At 42.5% G+C, this 20,402-nt stretch overlaps 1 long non-coding RNA gene across 1 annotated transcript; it reads right to left on the bottom strand.

Moving 5' to 3' along the window:
* Positions 1-2,033: 2,033 nt before the first annotated feature.
* LOC147584653 (uncharacterized) lies at positions 2,034-20,012 on the bottom strand. Its single transcript, XR_015255710.1, has 3 exons — positions 19,832-20,012; positions 8,907-9,052; positions 2,034-2,188 (listed from the first exon to the last, which is right to left on the bottom strand). It is a non-coding gene; the product is annotated as an uncharacterized LOC147584653 (long non-coding RNA).
* Between the last annotated feature and the right edge of the window lie 390 nt (positions 20,013-20,402).

Genomic DNA, 20,402 nt, shown 5'->3' with positions numbered 1-20,402 from the left:
CCAGCCACTTTTGCAATGTCTTGAGGACACTCAGGAAGCCTGTGGAGAGAGGTCCACGTGGCAAGGAACTGAGTCCTCCTGCCAATAGCCATGTGGGTGAACTGTCCTAGAAGAGGATCCTCAACCCATAGTCGAGTACCTAAGGTGACCACAGCCCTGGTCAATGTCCTGACTGCATCCTCATGAGTGACCGTCAACCTGAAACACTCAGCTAGCCTGCCCTGAGTACCTGGCCAACAGAAAGTGTACAAGATAATGAGGGTTTATCTCTCGAGGCCACAAAGTTATGAGGTAATATTGCGTTACACAGCAATATATATCTAACACAAGAGACGAAGCCCTAAAGGCATCCTTTATGGCATTTGGGGAATATTTGGGACTTTGAGAAGTTCTGATATACTATGGCCCTCCTGAGGTCAGTCTCACCTGTACGCACTAAACAAGAAGGTCTAGGGGCACCTGGGTGGCTCAGTTGGTTAAGCGTCTGACTTGGACTCAGTTCATGATCTCACCATTCGTGAGTTCGAGCCCTGTGTCGGGCTCTGTGCTGACAGCTCGGACCCTGAAGCCTGCTTCAGATTCTGTGTCTCTCTCTCTCTCTCTCCTTCTCTCTCTCTGCCCCTCCCCCACTCACACTCTTGTCTCTCTCTGTCTCTCAAAAATAAACAAACATTTAAAAAAACTTGAAAAAAAAGAAGGTCTAGAAGTTCTCACAGGATAGTTATAAATAGCAACGTATGGAGGTAAATATGACTAGAAAAGAAATGTTGGTAATTCTCTGACCAATTTTGTAAATAAACATAATGTAGAATCATGACATAAGAAATTAGTCAAGGAGAGGCACCTGGGTAACTCAGTCAGTTACGCATCAGACTCTTGGTTTCTGTTCAGGTCATGATCTCACCATTTTGTGAGTTCAAGCCCCACATCAGGCTCTGTGCTAGCAGCATGGAGTCTGCTTGGAATTCTCTGTCTCCTCTCTCTCTGCCCCTCTCCCATTCGCACTGTCTCTGTGTCTTTCAAAATAAATAAATAAACTTAAAAAAAAAAGAAATTAGTCAAGGAAAACACAAAACTTTAATTCATATGTAAAATACTTGGCAGTCTTGGCCATAAGGCATACTAAGACAAAAGTAACACATCTAGAATGAATGTATCTTTGTTTATGGATGCATTCAAAGGCGTGAGGCATCGGGGATGTAAGAGAAGGATGAATATAAAAACCAAGCCTGAGAACGATGGGGCTGGGGAAATTGCCAATGCTGTAGGGCCAATCCCTGCCTAAGAGAACTAAAAAGGCCAGCCCACTGTGTCCAAAGGAGCATGAAAAATCTGCTTGCTTGGGGCAGAGATCAGTATCTGGGGACGTTTTATCTGAATGGTGGCACCTCAACAGCTGGTCAGGTCTTAGGCAATCAGTCCATCAACAGTCTATCTGGTCAGTGCTGAGAACAACAGAGCAGTGCACAGCTGGGGAAAATGTTAAGGTTCTCTTCCTCAATAGAAGTAAGGTTTAGGTCAAGACTCCTGGCTCAGGAGAGAGACTGAGACAGAGTATAGATTGGATCATCTCAGTAGGACTAAAGAGAAGGCTGGGACTCAGATACATGTGTGTCCATGGCTCAGCCAAACACAACGGTACCAAGACACTCCTGATTCCTGATCTCTGGAGGTTCAGGGCTGGTTCCAGAACTGGTTGGGGCTGACCAGACAAGCTCTGACAGACAACTGGATGTTGCTAATAACTATTGTTCCACCAGGGTTGTTTTAAATAAACCAACTGAGCAAAATATTTACTGATGGTCAAAAGGTATAAACAAGGGGAAGGGTGTTTCCCCTGATGTTTTCTGGAAAACCATTCTTCTTGTGGCCACTCTTTAGAATCAGAGGGACTCTGACTCAAGATTTGATTGAGCCATCAAGGTTAATGATCACACACACACACACACACACACACACACACACACCTGCATGCATGCCCAAGAGAGTATAAAAAGGTTTATTACTCACATCATAAGGCTTTCTGGGGAGAGCAAAATAGGATTCCCAAGCTGGTCTGAAAAGTGGCCTGAGAGCAGGGAAAGGAGATTGAGTTTTTATTGTGGTTGGGAGTAGGGTTGTGCTGGCCCAGTTTGAACCTTCTTCTAGTGCCAAAGGATGTAGCAACCAGGCTTTCTTATCAGCTTGCCTAAATATAAGGCACAAGAGGAAGAGAGAGGGTGAGGCTTAAGGGCTGCCGGCAGTCATACATCAGAAAATAGAGTCAAATTCTTTATTAAAACCCTTGACAACACTTTGTATTCGTGTATTGCATTTTACATTTCTTCAAAGAATTTTTGTGCATTTTGCAATAGGTTTGATTTAAATGGAAGCAACCTCAATGACTAATCAGGGAGACTCAATCAACTTTTGCCATAAAAATGCATTTTTATTTGGAATTACCTTGCTACCCATTTTTCAAAAAACAGCTGAAATGCCAGAGAATTCATAGAATTACAAAGGTACACGCTCGATCATGAATCTGATATTTTATAATCAGTTTTTTAGTCATATCAGCAAACTAAATAGTGACATGATTATTTTTGCCATAGTCAAGTAAAGCAGAGGCCGGTTTTGACACAGTGCGATGAAGCATTGCTAACCCAAGAGGTGAATGAAGTGTGTGTGGGAGATATTGCTTTTATGCTGTGCCAGGAAGACAGAAGCCTCCATCAAAGCCAGAGTCAAACATGAAAAGTGGCATTCAAATACTGTTTTACGGTTTAAAAATGAATTTGTATTATGTTTATAGTTTGTCTCCCCATACTAGCATGTAAGGCCTATGGGTAAAGAGATTTTACTTCCATGCTCCTCTTTACGGTATCTTCAGAGCAACAAACAGTGCCCTGTACATAGCAGGCACTTATGAATGAATGAATGAATGAAAATGTGATCCAAACACATTAAAGAGAACCAACACCTGAACCCTAACTCTACTCCTAAACTTAAACTCTTAACCACAGTACTCACTAAAACAAGAACTGCACATCTGGCAGGAAACAACCTATCCTAACCACTCCCCATGATAAAAAACAAAAGGTGTTGGATGGCCTGGGTGGCTCAGTTGGTGGAGCATCAGACTCTTGTTGTCAGCTCAGGTCATGATCTCACAGTTCGTGTGACCCTGCGTCAGGCTCTGTGCTGACTGCACACAGCCTGCTTAGAATTCTCTGTCCCTCTCTTTCTGCCCCCCCACCTCAAGATAAATAAAGAAACTTTAAAAAAAAAAAAAAGATGCTGGAAATGACTCTTGGAGGACCATTCTGTCTGACTGCTCTCAATTGTCAAGGCATGTCATGACTTCTCACAGGAAGGTGTGACCCTTTCACAAGATTTCAGCAACCGTATAAAGTCAAATGCTAACGTGAATAGTCCCATCTGCAATAATACTTTTACGTTGGATATAACAGAGACAACCACTGCGGCCACCAAGAAATCATTTCAAGTGGATAAAATACTCACATTTTAAATTTAATGATTAAGTCAGACAAAGAAAGACAAATATTGTATGATCTCACTTATATGTGGGATCTCCCAAAGCCAAACCTAAAGAGTAGAACGGTGATAGGCAGAGTGGGGGTGGGGGGGATGGGGAAAATGGGGAGATGCTGGTCGTGGGGCACAGACTTCCAGTTGTAAGATAAATAAGTTCTGGGGATGTGACGTGCAGCACGGTGACCCATCATTAACAACGCAATAGTGTATACTTGCAATTTGCTAAGACATTTGATCTTAAATGTTCTTACCACACACGCACACACACACACACACCCATACATACACACACAACGGTAACCATGGGAGGTAATACATGTGTCAACTCACCTTAGGTAGCAAGCAGTTCACAATACGTACGCACACCAAGTCATCACATTATACAACTTAAACTTACACAGTGTTATATGTCAATTATATACCAATAAAGCTGAAGGGAAATATTTTAAATAAATCAATTGAACTCTTAATGAAAACTATGTATAGTAACATCTAACCAAAAGGGGGGGTCGGGAAGGAACATGGATATAGATATATGCATAGCAGCTATCTAAAAGGGTAGAGCAAAGTTTTGTTCAACGGCTACTATGGCGAAGTAGAGTTTTGAAAGGGTAACAAGAGTGGGGAGTAAGTATAGAGCATACTGAAGACTTGCTCTTTGCTCGATATGCTTTTGAATCGGTGTAATTTTTTTTTACATAAACATGGAATTTGTTATAATTTTTCATCTGTTATGATTACAGCATCCCATAATGCTTTACCCCATATATCACAAGCACTCCATATATATTAGTGGATGATGTTACAAACACGCGTGTTATGGCCCCCAACCCAATTTGCCTTAACACTCATCCTGTTTTTTATCTATGTATTTATGTTGATATAAATACGTGCTTTACATTTATATATTTTTTAAGTTTATTCATTTATTTTTAAAGAGAGAGAGGAAGCAGGGGAGGGGCAGAGAGAGAGGAGAGAGAGAATTCCAAGCAGGCTCCACACTGTCAGCACAGAGCCCAATGAGGGACTTGAACTCACAAACCATGAGATCATACATGACCTGAGCCCAAACCACGAGTCAGATGCTTAACCGACTGAGCCACCCAGGGTCCTCTACGTTTATATTTTTATAAAATAAGTTTGTGCAAACATCTGCACTCCTTTTAGAATTATCTCACGCTAATAATTTAGCATGATTTCTAAAACTGGCACAAACAAAAACTATTATCTTAAAGAGAGAAAGTAAGCGCTGGTGAGGATGTGAAGAAATTAAAACCTTGTGCACTGTTGGTGGGAATACACAATAATGCAAGCACTATGGAAACCAGCAGGTAGTTCCTCAACAAAACTGACGATAGAACTACCTTATGACCCAGCAATGCCGCTGCTGGGGATGGCCCCAAAGGGGTATGAGAGCAGGGTCTCAAGGAGACATTTGTATGCCACATTCACAGCAGCTCTGGGCACAACCACCAAAAGGTGGAAGCAACCCAAATGTCTATCAACAGAGGAGCAGATAAATAAAACCGGTGTATACATACAATGGGTTATTACCCAGCCTTAAAAAGGAGGGAAATCCCACGACGTGCTACAACACGGATGAAGCTTGACGACAGTATGTTCAGTGAACTAAACCTGTCTTAAAAGACAAACACTGTGTGATTCCACTAATATTAGATATCTAAAGTAATCAAATTTATAGAGACTAAAAGCAGATGGTGGTTGCCAGGGGCTGAGGAAAGGAGAAATGGGGAGCTGTTATTTATCGGGGACCGAGTTTCAGTTTTGCAAGATGAGAAAGTTCCGAAGATGTTCCACAACAGTGTGAATACATTTAACACTACTGAGCTGTACATTTAAAAATGGTTAAAATGGCAAATTTTATGTTACATGCTTTTATGTTTATTTTTTTTAAGTTTATTTATATATTTTGATAGAGAGAGAGAGGGAGAGAGAGAGTACAAGCAGGGGAGGAACAGAGAAAGAAGAAGAGAGAGAGAATCCCAAGCAGGCTCCTCACTGTCAGCATACAGCCCGATACGGGGCTTGAACCCACGAACCATAGGATCATGACCTGAGCTGAAATCAAGAGTGGGGTGTCACTGAGCCACCCAGGCACCCCTACTACAACTTGTAAAGAAAACTTAAAAACTGGCACCAACAGTACTTTGATCTCTGAATAACCCCTTGAGCTAATTATTAAACCCACTTTACAGGCAAAAAAACTGAGGCTCAGGGAAGACGTGGCAACTAAGATGGATCCGCCGGGCTGCAGCCCAGAACCCAATCGATAAGGCCCATCAAAACAGCTGCAGACATGGTGGCCGTCAATGATGGTTTCCGGTTATGTATTAATTCGTGAAATGTACATTGTTCGCTCCCATCAAATTAAACAGCAATTAAAACAAACGCTTCTCACGAGACCCAGCCTGTCTGTGTTTGCTATTTTTGGCCTACGTATGCAATTGCAGCCAACTACACATTAAACAAAATATTGCGTGTTCTGTTTACAGGGAATACGTCACTTACTTTATTGTTGACTTACGGGCTGAATGAAAAGATGCAGGCTGATGTCTGAAACCTGCAACTAGCCCTGACCCACACGGGGGCAAAAAGTCCTAGTTCAATATTACACAACTCTACAGAAATTCAAGCTTGCCCCTGGTCAATCTGACCTTGAGCTATAGGGTAAGTAACTGAGCTTTATACCACCCTACTACCTTTAGGCTCAAAATTCAGTACTCAAAACTCCTGTTTGAGGCCTTATCCTTCCCTTGCCTTCCTTCAGCCCTCCCTCTGCATCTGCTCATTCATTCAACATTCATTCATCAGACGTCTATTAACTGGTTACTAAGTCTCAGGCACCATTCTAGGCACTGGGCATGCATCAGCGGTGGGGGGAGAAAACAGACGCAGATCCTTGCCCTCTTGGAGCATTTGGAAAGAAGAAAAAGCGTATTGGGAATTACACTGGTGGTCAGGCTGTGCGGGAGAGGCCTCACAAGAAGGTAAAAATCTCAGCAAGAACGTAAAGAGGGTGAGGGAGTGAGTCCAGCAGTGGCCAGGGCAATGGAATCCCAAACTGCATTCAAACCAAAGCCAACACTCTAAGGCTGGGGAGAGTTTGGCACGTTCAAAAGGCAGAGTCAACAGCCGGAGAAGAGCCCTTGCTGATGATGCCAGAGGGGTGGAGCTATTGCAAGACATGAGCCCGCCCCTTCAACCTAGTCTCTGCTTCATCCCCGCGGGGTATTCAATCAGAGGGGCCAGAAGTCAGAGAGACCTGTACCAGTATTCCCTTTACACCTGCACCCACTTGGTGCCTTTGAGAAGTAGTTCCCTCCTACCTGTAAAATAAGCACTTTATGCAAGTGATGTCAGTTGATCTTTTGAAATGCTCTGTGACACAGGGACCAGTATTTCCACTGTGAAGGTTAAAAACTGAAGTGTGTAGGTTTCAAGAGGAGCTGTTCGCCTGGGAAATGGCTGACTCCGGATGTGAATTCTGGTCATCTGATCCCAAAACCTATGTCCTTCCTCACTACCCAGGAGCTGCACTCTATGTGTGTCAGAGGCTGGTACATAATAAGTACTCAATAAATGTGCTTCCCTGATGAGTTCCCTGAGGTTGTCTGCCTTCTTGGAAGATCTCCGAGTGCTGTCTGTTCCTCCACTCTTCATTGCTCGTGAGCGCCCTCTTATTTCCCAAATCAAGCCCAAGAGTGCTGAATGCTTCTCTACTGTCGATGCAGCATGGCCTGGGGCAAGTCACGTCTTCGCTTGTACAAAACCGGGTTTGATGATGATGCCTGCCAGCTCTGATGGTGGACACACAAGAGAGAATCCCTGGAAGGTATTCTCCAGCCTCTTAAGAGACACTTGACACTAGTTTTCATCATGCCTTCCAGAACTTGCTTTTTGCTTTCCTGGCTGGCCTCTAACCAGCAGTAGATTGAGCCAGCCCCACTCCAAAGACGGGGATGCAGGGTGGGGCTGTGGAGTCTAACCCCCTGTAGCCTCCTCAGAAATTGCTGGCCACAGCACCAAATACATCTAATGGCTTAAGCAAGCATGTCTATTTGATACTTTTCATGTTTTAGCTACAAATGTGGTTGGGGCGGGGGGGAGGGGCAGGAAGGTGACTAACTCCACTGGGGCCAATTTAGACTGTTTATGTACTTCCAGTTTTCCTGGAAATAAAAGTTCACTAATCTTTACAATCTACAAAATTTTCCCTTTTAGGAAGATTAGTACAAATAGGGCTGTGGCGTTGCTCAGCTCCAGGAGGTATCGTTGCCAAGTGAGTCTACATGGGGCTGTGCAGCTGGTGACCCGAGCGAAAAGAAGGACAGATGTGCACCCATCCCCCAGCTCCCGTGCATGTCGGCTGCTGGGAACTCAGCTACCACCTTCTCTGGAGAACGGTCTTTCCCAAAGGGAGCCTCAGCCAGGCCCGGGAGGCCAATGGAAGGAGGACAAAATGGTCAACACATAGACACTTTGGGTGAGTGTTAGAAATCACTTTCATTACCGGTGGTGGTGGTCCTTCATGACAGGCTGACCTGAGACATCATTAAAGCCTGGCTCCTGGTTCTAACTCAGGACTTTTCCACTGGATGACATTATGGGTCCGACCCAGCTCAGTCTCAAGTCTGTGATTTTGACCCACCCACTCTCTCAATCAAAATTCAGATGTAGTTCCCAAGTTGGCATTCTTTCCAGACTGAACAAAAGTTATGAGTCACGGAGAAAGGAGTCCAAGAAGAGACTCAGATTTCCAAATCTAAACCTCAGAAAAATAGAAGCAAAATGTTTTCTTTGGAGAACCCACATCCCTGCCCTGAAAAAAAAAAAAAATCTCAATTTCTAACTCTGAAAGCACAACCTGTCAAAATAGCTGGATTGGGCTGAGTATATTGCAGCTGTGACAAATTTCACAATGATTTAATATAATTTTAAACAATTCACATTTTAAATTATGTCAGTGACTCCAAAGACAGAACAGTCCTGTAGCAATATGCATCTATTTGTGTGTGAAATATGTCCTTATTTCCTTAAAAGAACCTTTGCAAAAGGATTTAACTCAGAATTACTTGAATTGATTTAATTCAACTATTTGGATGCCTGGATTCTCAGCAAAGTGGCCACTCTCTATATAAATCACCTTATAGCATTAAAAGATACTAAACAATGATAATGCTTATTAAGGCACAGCCCTATCTCAAGCAAATTCTTTTAATATGGGAAATATATTTTCTGTCTCTAAAGATAATAGTAAATGCTTGGAATTTTCTGTCATTGAACTAAAAGAATATTAGAGCCCCATCTGGTGGATTTGATGTTGATCCAGGAGATAAAATGAAATTTTTTACCAAGCCGTTTACTGAGCACTGCACTGTTACTGCTTTTAGGATTTGGATGTTGATCTCTGTGTCTTCATTTTCCATTCGGTGTGTATTTCCTTCTGTCTGAACGGTGGACTGTCCTTCCAGCTTTGGCCCATCCCCTCTCTCTTGTCCTAGAGAAACAGATAGTGATGAACACAGTTCTTTATATGTTAAACATTATATGGAGACTAACATTCCAAAAGGACATATTGTAACAAAGTAGAGAGGTTATATAATTTAATCACATAATTGGATCCCAGCATAAATTAAATATTACGTGTGATGTGTATGCCTTATAAATTATTGAATTTATAATATTAAAACATATTTTTTAAGTTTATTTATTTTGAGAGACAGAGAGAAAGTGGGAGAGGGGCAGAGAGAGAGGGAGAGAGAGAAAATCCCAAGCAGGCTCTGCACCGTCATCGCAGAGCCCCATGCAGGGCTTGAACTTACGGATTCTGCTATCGTGTACCTGAGCCAAAACCAAGAGTCAGACACTTAACCGACTGAGTCACCGAGAGGCCCCAAACACATATACATATTAAACTTCATATATACCTTGTAAGTATATGTGAGATAGGATTGAGCAAAAGGAGGAGAAAAAGAGAGACACCACATTTATCTGGTTCCTGCAAGTATCAGCTGTGTAGCAAGATTTAACACTGGAGTTCTGCTAAGTGCAGCTTTTATAGTATTTATAGCAGATACAGCACAGCTGTACCATCACGTTTTGGGGGATGCTTTGAATCTTGGGACCTCTGCTCAGTTCCAAGTGGCTCTCTACATGTCCGTTTCTCTTCCCTCTGGACCACTGGCTGGTTCTTTGTATTTACTCTGTATGTCCTTTCTCTACCACTGGACTTCTCTTGACTCACCATATCCACTCCCTCTTGACTTTACCTGGAATGCAGAACATCATGGGTTTCTCTTACCTCTTTCTTCATAATAATCTTTGGGTTTCAGCCAACTTTTCCTATATTTCAAAACTAAATTTTCAAAAGAGAGAAACTGATCAGCCAACCTGAGCGGGGGATGAGGGAAAATTTGGCCAGCCTTGAACGGCAGTCCTTGGGTCAAATTCCCATTCTTGGTCCATAAAAGGAGCAGGGTGGGAAGAGGGGATATGATCATGCCGTGCCCACCAGCCTCCCCTCTCATCGGTGACTGTGGGCAGAGGATTCCCTCCAAAGGGGATTATGCACATGGTAGACATTCTGTGACCTGACTGTCCAACCAATACTATCCTTCTTACAATTTACAGATCGGTACTCTGCATTGTCCATTAATTGCTTGTGGAGCCTGTGAGTTGAATCAAACCCTACTCCTTCTAGTTGTATGGAGTAAAATAGAAGTTTTGAATCTGAAAATTAACACATATGATCTAGAGTTTATGGTGACTTCCGTCAAGTTACAAAAGTTATGAGGCTCAAAGCCAAAACACCATCTAACTTTTCTACACTAAATAGTCTTTTTAAAAAAACCATGGAACTACCAGAAATGGAAACATACATAATCCACTTAACTTCACCCAGTATCTCCTGAGTACACAGATGGCCATAGCACTGAGCTGGATGCCTGGAAAGAAGAAAAAAATTATCTGGGCTCTGCCTTCAAAATGTACACTCTATGATGGAGACTGATGGATCGGCATCTCCATTTTCAATTCGGTATTATCACCATTTGTTTTCCTTTTCTGTATATATTATGGGCAAAATAAACTAAACAGAGCTGAATCCAATATGCTCAAAAAGTGTGTTGGGTATTCCAAAACGTCTTTGAAAACACCTTCCCTGGGAGTCTCAGGCATGCCTCACTCTGGTCCCATATGAAGGAGCTCAGTTCAGACATCATGCTATGAGGCACTTACATGCATAACAAAGCCCACTCATGAAGGGGAAAGGACTAGAAAAAGGGGAGGGAGACAAGAGACTCTTAGAACTCTCTAGCTCACCCCCTTTATTCTACAAATATAGAAACAGTGCTTCAGAGAAGGGAGCAGTTTGGGCTGAGGCCACGCACTGGACAGCAGAGTTGGGACCCATGCTTGCACAGGTGACACCAGTATTAAGGACAGTTGGACTATCTGACTCGGAGAAGAGGAGACGTCGCCAGACAGATCGCCAACGACCAGAAGGGCGGTCAAGGCAAAAGCATGGCAGCTTTTTCCTCCTCTCGTCACATATTCAGTCAACTCACACTTGCTCCCTCCTCGCGTCACACAAACAGCATAAGTGACGTAGGAAATGGTGAAAGAGGTTTTACACCTGAGCTGCATCCGGCTTTGCCCGTGACTCGCGAAGTGCTTCTAGCCAGCTTGCCTTCTTCCGGCTCCAATTCTCTTAGTAAAGTCGACCTACTTTCGTTTTCTACTCTGTCCCCAGAGGTGTGTGAAAGTAAGGATTTGACTGTGGCGCAGTATTGCCACTTTTTAGTGAAAAGCAGGACACGTGAACAAAGAAATATCGCCAGTATTCTCTATTATTTACCATCTTATTACCAAGGTTTTATCTAATGGGGAGTGTGCTGGTTCCTCATTGATGGCCTAGGCTCCAAATCCGTCTTTCTCTGCCCTGCTTGGTAACAGTGGAACCCGACCCTGTGGACCGGTCTCCTTTGCCAGTTAGCTTGATGCTTGTTTTTGCCAACAGGGGGCGCTGGCCGGGCGAAACAGGAGGCGGGGACTGTCCCCCCGTCTTCTGCAGCGCTCACCTGGGCAGTTTCAGCTCAGTTGCACCCAGGACCCCAGCGCGTGTCATCCATCACCGGCAGGACGCCTGTTTTGAGGCTACCTTCCCCGTCACCAAAGAGGACCTGATCCAAACTGGTGGAGGGCTGGGATCTCTTTTAAATTTCTTTTTTTTTTTTTTTCATGTTTGTTTCTTTTTTGGGGGGGGGGGAAGGGCAGAGAGAAAGAAGGAGACACAGAATCCAAAGCAGGCTCCAGGCTCTGAGCTGTCAGCACAGAGCCCAACATGGGGCTCGAACTCACAAACCGCGAGATCATGAACTGAGATCATGACCCGAGCTGAAGTGTGAGGCTTAAAAGACTGAGATACCCAGGCTCCCCTCTTCTAAATTTCTAAGTTCTTTTCTTGTTCACATTCCCTCCATCATAGCTGTAGGTAGCTGCTTTCTGCCTTTGCTCTGTGTACCCCCTAGGACTTAATTTCAGCTAGTGAACCATCTTCCACTAGGTAACATGTTCTCTAAATTAAATTATATTAGGTAACACTTCTTTATATTAAATGTTATGGGTTTAAATGACTGGCACGGTTGCTGTCCCTTAGCTGAATATCTTTCAGTGTGACACTGGCTCAAAATCCTTTTTCTGTCCTACCCTTTACCTCCGTGTAAAATTAACTGCATGTTTACTCATTCTTATTTCCAAAGCCCTGGAAAAACCTTACTCTATTTTTCATTCGCAGGACCACCTACTCTGACCCAGAACCACATCGCCTCATACCTGGATGTGTCTCTACCTTTTTCTGGTGTCTCTCTTTCCGTATACCTGACACAGCATCGTAAAAGTAATCTTTTACCACGTTGCTTCCCATTCAAATCTCTTCAATGAAGTCTCCTTGAATGTAGAAGAATAATCAAACTTGGTAGCTGGATGTGACATAATACACGTACAGCCATGTCTTTGGGGTCCATTATTCTGCCTAATACAGGAGGAAAATATATATATATATTATAACCCATATAAATACTAACCCATGAATATAAATATAATATATAATACATATTATACATATTATAATTATATATTTAATGTAATTTTATTGTATATGTTATATATAATATATAGCATATTTTATTATATATATTATAATGTATATATTATATATTGATTCACACAGTTGTCAGGGGTAGCAAGTCCCAAATCTGTAGGGCAGGCCAACAGTCTGAAACTCTCAGGCTGAAGTTGGTACTGCAATCGTGAGGCAGCATTTCTTCTCCAGGGAAACCTCAGCGTTTTCAATTGATTGGGTGAGGCCCCACCCAAATTATCTGAGGTAATTGTAAGATCAACTGATTCTAGATGTTAACCACATCCACAAAATACCTTCACAGCAACACCTTGAATAGTGGTTTTTTTTTTTTAATATAATTTATTGACAACTTGGTTTCCATACAACACCCAGTGCTCATCCCAGCAGGTGCCCTCCTCAAGGCCCATCACCCACTTTCCCCTCTCCCCCACCCCCCACCAGCCCTCAGTATCCAAGAGTCTGTTATGGTTTGCCTCCCTCCCTCTCTGGAACGTTTGTTTTCCCCCTTCCCTCGAATAGTGTTTTGATTAAACAACAGGGTACTATAGCCAGGCCAAGCTGACACATAAAACTAACCATCACACCCGTGGCAAGGAAGAATTAAGGTTTCAGATGGAATTAAGGCTGTTAATCAGCTGACCTAAAAATAAGGAAATTATCCTGGATAATATAGATGGGATCATTAAATGTGGAAGAGGGAGGCAGAAAAGTCAGCGTTGGAATGAATGATTTCAGAATGACGCCAGAAGACATTGCTGGCCTTGATGACATCAGGAGCCATAGTCAGAAAATGTAAGAAACTTCTAGAAGCTGGAAAAGGCAAGAAAATGGATTCTCCCCTAAAGTCTCCAGAATATGATACAGCACTGCTGCGACCTTGATTCTAGCCCAGTGAGACTCATTTCAGACTTCTGACCTCCAGGACTATGAGACAATAAATCTGTGTTGTTTTAAGGCACTAAGTTCTTGGCACTCTTACAGCCCCAAAAGAAAACTAATACAGTGAATAAAGCCTTTAAGTAATCCAATACCAACCCACCTTTCAAATATTATTTCTCACTTTTCAAGCTTACGCCCTTACTAGTTAGGTCTCCTTACTAACCCATAAATATAAATGATATTGTGTAAAGCCCCCAAATTCTAGGACGCCCCACCCAAACTATTTTTCAAATTCATCGTTATCTGAGGAGTGAAACCAGAGCATTCCAATGTGTAGAGATTTTTATGTTGAACTCATTGTACTTAGTACTTTGACAAAAGGTCATTGCCTTATGACACATCTTTCTTATCATTGTTTTGCTGTGTGCTTTACCACATGCAATTCTTTACCCTTCTGACAATATGTCTTTTCTGCTCAGGAGCATAAAGCCCACCAGAGCTGGTATTTTGTGTTAAACTCCTTTATATCCCCAACACCCAGCAAAATAAGTCATGCATAGCACACACACAGACATGGCGAGAGACAGCACAAACGTCAAGGACTAAAGTGTACTAAGATAGTTAACTGCCTACTTTATACTTTTATCCATAAAGCAGAATAATGAGGGTCGGTTTGTCCTGGAAGATGTATAGAATGAAGCCATAGTAATTAAAACAGAATGGTATCCATTTGCATTGTGTGTTTGTAGTTCAGTCACTTCTTTGCCACAGAGGATTCCATTGTATGAACATACCACATTTGATTTATCCATCCTACCGTTGGTGGACATCAGGATTGCTGCTCACTGTGGATTACACACAGTCATCTGAGAACACTGTCTTATACGTCTTTTGGTGAACCTATGTATTCATTTCTGTTGCGACTGTATCTGGTAAGGGTCATTTTAATTTAGAAATTCTACCTATAAAAACAACTCTGAATATTCTCAAGGAAGCTGGTATTTTTAAATTCTGAGTTCCAGATTCAAACTTTCAGGAAGAGTCCTTTACCACCTTCCCTTATCTGAAAAGTAAACAGATTTCTGTGGAACAGAGGGTCCCAAACATTGAAATGTATCCAAGTATCAACAGCACAGGAAGTGTAGTAGAAAAAAATATTAGCACTTAAGTGATTTGTACCCTAGGTGCAGCACTGTGAGTTTTATTTTGGGGAGTATTCAAATCCTGGCTTTCTTAATATACTTTAATCTCTATGGAAAATGAATTCTGGCAGCCAGAACCCAAACCCAAGCAGCTTTTGCCTCGGTTCAGTCCAAATTCATTCTCGAGAGGGCTAGTCGATTGAAGGCTGAATTGAAGGAACATAAAAATAAGATTCTGCCGGTTGTCAGTGGTCCATCTGCACTTTTCCTTCCCAGGGCACACCAACCAAGAGCAAGGACCGTTAAGGGATGTGGGTAACAATAACGACGAACACCAAAAATCGTCTTTGCTGGAAGTACAACATGGTACCGCCAGTATGGACGAGAGTCAAGGGGTTTCTTATGAAGCTAAACATAGTCTTACCATATGCTTCAGCAGTCGTGCTCCTTGGGATTTATCCAAATGAATTTAAAATGTATGTCCACACGAACACCTGCACATAAATGTTTACAGCAGCCTTATTCATAACTGCCAAAACTTGGAAGCAACCAAGAAGTCCTTCAGTAGGTGAGTGGATCAAAACCTATGGTACTTCTATACACAATGGAATATTATTAGATAAAAAGAAATGAGCCATGAGCCACGAGATACCATTATGGCTACTATTTAAAAAAAAGTATTTTACCAGAAAATAACAAGTGTTTGTAAGGATGCAGAAGATTGGAACATTTGTTTGCTGTTTGTGGCTGTGTAAAGTGGTGCAGGACTATGGAAAACAGCGTGGTGGTTCCTTTCAAAATTAAATATAGGGGCACCTGGGTGGCTCAGTCAGTTAAGCATCGACTTCAGCTCACGTCATGATCTCATAGTTTGTGAGTGAGTTCGAGCCCCGCGTCGGGCTCTGTGCTGACAGCTCAGAGCCTGGAGCCTGCTTTGGACTCTGTGTGTCCCTCTCTCTCTGTCTCTCTCCCATTCATGTTATGTCTCTCTCTCTCTCAAAAATAAACATTTAAAAAATTTTTTAAACTTAAAAAAATAAAAATAAGACTACAATATGACCCAGCATCAGGGTCTTAAGGAAATATTTGCATATTCATGTATATAGCATTTTTCACATTAGCCAAAGGATGGGAGCCACCCAAGCACCCATGGGCAGGTGAATAAACATTCCGACAACACGCGGCATAACCATAGGGTAGAACATCATTCAGTCTGCAAAAGGAAGAAGATTGTGACACACGCTATGACACGGATGAACCTTGAGGACATCAGGCTAAGTGAACTAAGCCAGACACAAAAGGACAAATACTCTGGTTCCACCTACATGAAGTGCATAGAGTAGCCCAATAAATAGAGAGAGAAAGTAGGGTGGTGCTTGCCAGGCTGGTGAGGAGTGGGGAATGGGGAGTTCTAGTTCCATGGGTACAGAGTTTTAGTTTTGTAAAATAAAAAAGGGGAGAGGGATGGTGGTGATGTTTGTGTAACAATGAGAATGTACTTAATACCACTAACATACTTAATACCATTAATGGCAGTGAAACTATTAGCCTGTATGATGTTATAATGGCAGACACATTGTGTTACACAGTGGTTTTAACCCGCGGAGCCCTATAACACAAAAAGTGAACTCCAATGTAAACTATAGACTTTCATTAATGATAATGTGTAAATTCTTGTTCATCAGTTGTAATGAATGAACCACAGTGTCTCAGTCAGTTCCGGCTTGACAAAATACCACAGACTGAGTGGTTTATAAACAACAGAAATTTATTGCTCACTGTTCTGGAAGCTGAAAGTCCCAGATCATTGTGCCACCACGGTCCGGTAAGGGCCTTCTTCTGGTTGCAGACTTCTGGTTGTATCTTTGCAGGGTAGAAGGGGACAGGGATCTCTCTGGGGCCTCTTTCATAAGGGCATTTCATCCAACCCTTCATGACAATCAGTCACCTCCTACAGTCTCCATCTTCTGCTTCCATCACCTTGGGCATCAGGTTTTCAACGTATGAATTTCGGGGGGGGGGGGCACAAACTTTCAGACCACAGTACACACCAATGCAATAATTCCTATTAATAGGGAAATTATTGATTGGGGGGATGGGTTTACACAGAAACTCCCTATAATTTCTGAGCTATCTCTCTGTAACCTAAAACTGCTCTTAAAAAATTAAGTTTATTATTATTTTTTTAAGTCTTTCAACCTGTGTCCCAACCAGAGGAATCCTGGAAATGGGAGCTTTCCAAAGCTTCTTCCTTCTTTTGGTGGTCATGTCACTGCTCTTTTAGCGGTCACTAGAGCCCCCCTGACGACCCCTGGTGCCTTTGCCCTGCCAACCCCAGCTGCCTCTGGACCTCATATTGGCCCAGCACCGACTGACCTCGCCTTGACTCTGTCTGAATTATTATTATTTTTTTAAACATTTATTTATTTTTGAGACAGAGAGAGACAGAGCATGAACGGGGGAGGGTCAGAGAGAGAGAGGGAGACACAGAATCGGAAACAGGCTCCAGGCTCTGAGCTCTCAGCACAGAGCCCAACTCGGGGCTTGAACTCACAAACCTCCAGATGATGACCTGAGCCGAAGTCGGACACTTAACCGGCTGAGCCACCCAGGTGCCCCGACTCTGTCTGAATTATAATGCTGTCATGCGGGCAACCCTACCCCCATGCCCACGGCTGCCACCCTGGCCACTGACAATGATTCTCTCCCACCAAGAATACGATAATAATAGTGACTGACTGGGAGGCCCTAATTTCCTACTGAAGTCTTTGATACTCTTTTATTAGGCTTTAGCCATTAACAAGCTACCCTTGAGATGAACTACGCTGTCATATGAGTGATGCTAAACAGAATCACAGACAAAATATCCCTTTGTGCCGGCACTAAGGCAATGATCGAGGAGGAAAATTAGGCCCTCTACTTTCTTCCTATCCCTGATATCTCCCGGTCGCAAGCACGCGTGGGGTCTAATGTCTCAATGACAAGGTCCTGAGCGCTTCATAGTTAGCGCTTCAAAGCCCTTGAAACTGTTTTTCCTTTGGGGATCATTGATTCTACATGAAAGAGACTCCTAAAGACTCTGCCCTAGTATTCCAGGGTGTTCCGGCACTAGGATTCCCAAGTGCTGGTCCGTGGCAAGGCTCTTGTAATTCCACATCAAAACAAGAAAAACAAAGATTGTGCAATGCGTTTTTTCACAAAGCCAAACCTCAAATGTGAAAGATTGCCTTTTGTTGGAGATTAAATCCGCCCTCCATGTAGGGAGAGGTAAGGGGAGTTAAATGTCAGTTTGTTAATGAAATGATGGTGACAGAAGACGAAAGTCACTTTTTAAAAGGCCTCATTTAGCTAAATAGAAAGACACCAAGCTTCTGTTTGTCCCCAAAGTGTTTTGTTTTGTTTTGTTTTTGTTTTGTTTTGTTTTTTTTGGAATTCTTCTGATCCATAAAGAATCTGAAAGTCTGGGGATTCACAGTCCTGGATGAGTAACTGATCACCTTTCTTCCTTTCTGGGGATTCACAGTCCTGGATGAGTAACTGATCACCTTTCTTCCTGAATGTATAGGGGAAAAAACTGGATATTTGAAATAACTGCCTAAGCCGGAAATTAGATACAACCAAAAGGTTCCAGCACCTCCCTCTTGCACCAAATCTTCTACAGATCTGCTCACCCCGACAGACTTTTCTGTGCTTCTTCCAGTCCTCTCCTTGTTGACTAAAAACCGGCAACAGAAGGAAGGAGCTTGAGACCCATAGTAATGACTCATTCATCTCCTGGACAATCAGATGCTTAAAAGTAAGGTTTCTCTGTAGCCCACCTCACAGTTAGATTCGGTGCCCATTCAGAACCTTACAAACCAGGCCTGAAATACCGAATCAGATCACCAAAGGTCTGTCATAGGAATAACCTACTTCTCATAGCATAGCACCCTGCAGGCTTAGTGTGGCTTTAAATATCATAGCTTGTACAAGATCTGCTCGTCCCTGTGGAACTTTAGGAAGATTGGGCTGAGACTATTTTCCCAGAAGACCATCTCACAGGGCTTGAGGGGAGAACATTACCCCTACTTGGAAGACAAGGGTTCATTTGCTTCAGAAGAATCCCCTGTGGGCCACTCAGCTGGCAATTGCCTTTTTTTGTAATCCAAAAAGTAGACTAACTCAATTTTATTAGTCACTAGCCAAGACTTTTGGTTATTAGTCATTAACCAAGATTTATATTAAAATTGGCATGATGGAAAATGTTGGCTTGCCTAAGATAAAAGGAAATTTCTTCACCCATATCCGTGTTCAAATTGGTTCATTATTTCTCTCTGGCTTTGTGTATGATTCATTCAGTGAACTTGGATCCCTCTCTTAGTAACCTTGAAAACAGAAGGGAGGTTGCTATTAATTAATATAACCATTGTAGAGACAGGGAAATGGAAACAGAGAAGTGATCCCCTCAGTGAACTGACAGACCAGCTGGAGAAAATATCCCTTCACCCATCAGCAGAGCATCTTTCCTGCAAGGAACTTCCCCAGAGACCATGCTGTCTCTTAGAATAAAGCCCTAAGGAAGTAAATATGTGATTTTAATGTAAACGTAATCTCCCACTTTCTAAGATTCTCTATCATATCAGTGTCCATCTAAGTCCTGTATTTGCTCAAATGATATAATGAATAGCAGAGGTTTTCAACTGTACTGCATAGAGAAGTTCTCATATAGAGGGGAAGAAGGTGTAGGAACAGTTGGGGGCATTGCAAAGGTTGAAATTTTCAACTTCGTTCAACCAGAGGAAACCCACCTTTATATTTTCTTACATCCTGCATACCCATGTAGTGTTTCATTTCAAGAAAAAACTCATTCCTTTTTTTTAAGTTTGCAAATCACTCATAAATATGAAAGTGTTTTACAAACTATAAGGTACTATGCAAATATAGATATAGATTTTTCTACTATATACACACAAAGAGAATGAAATCTGCTCATTAGCAGTGATGGGCAGACCAACATTCACTGAATATCCATCTTACAGATGAGAAAAATGAGGTAAATTCACACATCTAGGAACATTTGAGAACGACCAATTCAACAGCCTGCATTTTTTATGTCTTCATCAATTTCTCTAACCTTTCAGCCAATGCATGTGCCCAGCCTCTCAGAAAATTCAGCTCCACCCCTCCTGCTTCCAAAACATCCTCGGGGGCTCAGTACAAGTTGAGGTCGGTCATTTCAGCTTTTACTGCTGTTAGTAGTGTTGTGACACTGCAGGGGAGGGAAAATAATTCTCCCTCTACCCTTCCAAGTTCTTCTCTGAGACCCTATAATAAAAGACAGATTAACAAGAGATAAAGAAACAGAAGTTTATTATCACATAACATCATATAAAGATGGGAAAGAGCCAGGGGAAAATGAGTAACTCCTCAAGGTGGCTTAGAATTCAGGCTTAAATACCATCTTTATGATAGGGAGAGGGGAGGGAGATGCAAGGCCTCTTCAGGGAGAGGAAATGATTTTTAGGAAAGATGAGCAAGACCTTAGAGGAAAAGATGGGAAGTACCATAGTTTGTGACAAAGTCTGTCTGGGTTTAGGGTCGATGTCTACTCTGCCTTCCTGTGACAAGAGTCAATCTTTCCTGGTTGAGGAAACTCCCAGAGAACCCATCCATGACAATCGAGCTCTTTTTGGAGGAGCTGAAGC

The sequence above is a fragment of the Puma concolor genome, chromosome A1, assembly GCF_028749965.1.
Source record: "Puma concolor isolate L17-30 chromosome A1, mPumCon1.1.hap2, whole genome shotgun sequence".
Classification (NCBI taxonomy): Eukaryota; Metazoa; Chordata; class Mammalia; order Carnivora; family Felidae; genus Puma; species Puma concolor.
The sequence above is the reverse complement of the archived record's forward strand: the minus strand, read 5'-3'. Positions and strand labels throughout refer to the sequence as shown.